Below are 4,853 nucleotides of genomic sequence, written 5' to 3' on the forward strand. Positions count from 1 at the left end.
AGATAGAGTTTTAGATGGGCCTATCGAGTGCGAGTGAGATATGCATGTGTATGTTTGACCCAGGTGGATGGAGAGTTTGAGAGAGGGGAGGGGGGGAAGAGCTCCGAGATGACATAGTGGTGCGTGAGAGAGTTATGGGCAAAGAGACAAGGAATTTGTGTGCGTACGATGAGTGCACCCAAGATATCTAGCTTGGACTAGCTAGAGTATCATACATAGTGTGCGAGAGAGACCTATAGATGGTGTATATATGAATGCGGACTAGAAAGACCCCCCCACACACACAGAGAGAGAGAGAGAGTGAGAGAGAGAGAGAGAAAGGGAGAGGGACCAACAATGTTTTTGTGTAGGATGCATGCGACAGAATTGAAGATTATCGGCGAGAGAGTGAGAGAGAGAGATAGAGAACAGGAGTTCGGGAGAGGGGGAGGTCGCGTTTTATGCATCAAAGGCTGATATAAACTTGCATTCAAATATTTAAATTGGAGACCATGTTGTCTGCAATCAACACATGAACGGATATATGCGTATATCAAACAAGTTCATTAATTTGACTTTCAACATGTTCATGGAGTACTATAATACTGTACAACATGCTACTCGATTGAGGTTTTCAATTTTGGATTTAGTTCACTATTTTGACCTACTGAACGAGCTAGTTCATTGAATCGAGATATTTCATTTTGGGTTTGATTCGTGTTTTTGAGTGGGTCAACTATTTGTCATATAGTAAATCGCTAGCAACGAGCATGTAAAAACACATTAATCCCGAGAATCATCACTACTAGGGAAAACCTTATACACAGAATATTACTAGTAGCGCGTGTTAAAATGAGGCGCTACTGCTAATTAGCAGTAGCGCGTCTGCCGAAACCGCGCTACTGTTACCCCCTTAGTAGTAGCGCGGCGGGAACTGAACGCGCTACTACTATAATTGCCACACCGTTCCCGACGTGCTAGGTCTAGTAGTAGCGCCCTTCTAGAAACGGCGCTACTACTACCGATTTTAGCTTTCCCACGCTACTGTTAAATCTATCATCACCTAACCCCCCGCGCGGCCTGATTCCCTCCTCTTCCTCCCCCAATTCACCACTCTCTCTTCTCCCCCTCGTCGCCTCCGCCTCGCTGCAGTCTCGCCGCCGTCTCCCCTGACCCCGCCTCGCGGCCGTCTCCCCCGACCACGCCTCGCGTCCGTCTTCCCCGGCGCCGCCTCGCCGCCACCTCCCCCAGCCCCGCCTCGCCGCCGTCTCCCTCGACTGCCTCGCCGCCGTCTCCCTTGACCCGCCTCACCGCCGTCTCCCCCGACCCCGCCTAGGTGCCGCCGTCTCCCACGACCCCATCTCTCTCCCCGCCCTCTGTAAGCACTCTCCCCTTCCGAGCCCTCTTGTTAATTTGCTTAGTATGAACCCTAGCTATTTAGTGCTAGTTAGTATGAACCCTAGGCTATTTTTAGTGTTAGTTAGTTAATTTAGTGTTAGTTAGTTAGTTAGTATGAACCCTTAGCAGTAGTTCCTAGGTACTAATTAGTTAGTAAGAACTAGGTACTAATTAGCTAGGTACTAGTTTATTTTTATTTATAGGAAGTTTATTTTCAGTAAGAACTAATTGAATTAATAGAACATGTTATTAAGAACTTGTTGCTATTTTTTTAGTTAAAGCATTTTTTCCCGCATCGACGTGGACGATGCCTATCCCGCATCCTCATTGTCGAGTCGGTGGAGGAAGACACCTGCTTGACCAGATGGGCCATGTCCGGGACTGGGCTCCGCCGGGGTGGTACTGGGAGGTGCTACTTACCGGGGGCGCAGGTTGGTGAGGAGCCAGCATGTCGTTGACCCAAACCTTCTTTGGTGGCGGTCGCGTGGGCCAGTGACGGTCCAGAGGCTCGAGGACCCCACGGAGGTGGTGCGTCACCGTGTCAGTGAGGAGGACGCGCACGTTTGTCGCTACTTGTTTGCGTTGGAGCACAGGTTCTCCAATACCTGGCAGGTTCTCTAGGGATCTCACTTGAGCTATGATCCCGTGATGGTTCCTTCTCTGCGGGTGTCCACCGCCCGCGCCGATACCCGTCGTATTAGTGATGTTATATGTATGATACAATTCAGGATGTATTATTGATAATATTCGACGATGTACGAACACACATGAGATGATTTACTTTTGCTTATTCAATGCATGCTAATTAGAGTCCTATAAGATATTTTGAAATGTATATCCTGTATTGCTCAAATATGATATGTGCTTGACCAAGTGGCCGGTCATGTTTGCAGGTTACACCTTCGAGTGGCCTATGTTTTGCCGGAGTGTTAATTCATTTCTGTTCCGGCAAATTTCAGGCGCTCGATATGTCCTATTTTAGCAAAGGTCATGCCGGATTTTTCCGTGAATTTTGGCATGACTTGTGCCAGAATATGTAGGAAATATCCTGGTAGTTGTCTTCGATCGATGTTCAATTAATGTTTTTACGATGAAGGAAAACATAGGAAATGTCTGATGAAGAAAAGGATTTCGGTATTTGCAAATACTATGAAGACGAGCGCGGCCTGTGCGACAGAATCTTCCTAGATGATGATAGGCGCTTCAGCATCAAGCTGGACGAGAACTTCGAAGGGGATACAGTAAGTCACAACGACAAGTCTTTTTTCGTAATTAAGCATGACATATGCTTCATTTGCTTCAACTAATAATTTTGTTTTTACTATTCTACTAGCGTATCCCCTGCCATGCAAGAGTTTTTGTATTGGATAAGATAGGTTGCAGTCGTACTATGGAGGTAAAGAAATTTTACTTGAAGACCGAGCATGGTTATATTTTCCACACAAAATTATACAATTCAGACGACTACACCTATTTTGGACGCAAAACCTGGCGAGCACTATGCAAGACTTATGCATTTGAGTCTGATATGGTTATCACCTTTGATATTCGTCCGGAAGATGATATTGAAGGTAATACCGACATCTAGGTCGATGTGCAGACGCCTCCAGTGATACCAAAATGTGAGTTTCTCAACCATATTTATGTCTTTGATATTGTTTATTCAAAAATAGTTGACAATTAATTTCTATTGATAGCTTATTTCGGTGCAAGTGCTTGGTAGACCGGACCGTATACTGTGCCGGGGCTGAACTCAACTGCGAGGAGGTCAGTCATTATGTTTCATGGCTTGCGGATCTTGATACTGTCAAGACAAATTTTCTTCCTGCATTTAGAAATGTTAGTACTGAACTACGGTCACATCTATTTAGGAAGGATGGTAAGATTTTTAATATTTGTCCTCAGTGGATCTTTTCCATACATTATTTTTGAAGCTAAACTTCATTGCTAAGTATGTTACCATACGATGTTCTTCAACAGGCAGTCCCGATGAATGTTGTGCCTTATGGGATTGAGACTAAAGGTACCATGAGTATTATTAGCTTACGGCCAAGATATCCTACAGATTACTGTAGTGCATTCAAGATTAGCGACGGATGCTTAATAATGCAAGATTGGACCAAATATGTGATGGGGGAGCGCAGAGAAGTACTAGGGGTCAGCAAACAGAAGCACATCCCACAATTAGGAGACAGGTTCATCTGCATGCTCCGACTTGATCAAGGAGGAGAGCTACACATGTTTTATGTTATTTTACCTAAGAGAGAGCAGCAGGAGTGATTAGCTAGCTAGAAATGAGTTTGAGGATGATGATGTGCTACACTATTACTATGATGATAAAATAGCTAGTGTTGGTGGTAATGACTATGATGATTATTATTAGCTAGTGTTAGTGGTCATTAAATAAATAATGTTGGTGGTAATTACTATGATGATGATTAAATAGCTTGTGCTGGCGGATTAGATTCAAGTGGAGGCAACATGTGGTGCACATCGAAAGTACTACTAGTCCAAACTAGATCAAGTTTGGATTAGTAGTATACTTTTGACATGCACCACATATTGCCTCCACTTGAACCTAATCCATCTTCATTTGACACACTGGACATAATGATGTAAACCGCATAACTGGTATTGTACCAATATTTGTACGATGGAGAGAAAACCGCATAAATACACAAAAAATAAAAAAAATAAAAAATGAATACTAGTAGTGATGGAGAGAAAACGCGCTGCCACTAGTTTCATTAGGAGTAGCGTGGGGGTGAACAAACGCTACAGCTATTTGTCCTAGCAGTAGCGCGCGCCGGCATGCGTTACTGCTAAGCAATAGCTGCAGCGCCTTATTAGTAGCGCACCTACCCGCGCTACTAGTGAGCACAAAACCAGCGCTACTGCTAGGGTTTTCCCTAGTAGTGCATCTCTCCATCTAAAAAAGAAGTGGCAAGGTAATATTTCAAAATTTGATTCGAATCGACTTGGTAAGGTAGACGTGGATGCTCGTTCTCCCAAAATTTGAACAAACCATTAAACATCCTCTCTGCTCGGTGGAATTCGCCTGAGCAAATAAATGGGAGACGCGAAATTACCATCCTATGTGGGACACGCATCAATTGCCCGTTGTACATCGAGGGTAGGTTCATAACTTCATCCAAGCGCGCCTTCTCCTCGGCCGAGATGACATGTGCCGAATAATTCATAAACCATGGTCGGCAAAACACGCTCTCCTCGCCCGAAATAGCTCGCGCCCACTATTTTAAAACACGCTCTCCTCGCACGAATTCGCTCGCGCCCACTATAGTTCAAAACATGCCCTCCTCGCCCGAAATCGCTCCCACCCACTATTTGGGGAGAAGAAAAGTTACTCTACTATCCCCGACCCTCAGTACACAGACCCAACCCGAGAAGCCTATAGGCAAGGGTAGAACTGTTACTCCCCCTCACATTTCAGACAAATGCATCCGTAAGACATGGTT

Source organism: Triticum aestivum, chromosome 6B, assembly GCF_018294505.1.
Source record: "Triticum aestivum cultivar Chinese Spring chromosome 6B, IWGSC CS RefSeq v2.1, whole genome shotgun sequence".
Classification (NCBI taxonomy): domain Eukaryota; kingdom Viridiplantae; phylum Streptophyta; class Magnoliopsida; order Poales; family Poaceae; genus Triticum; species Triticum aestivum.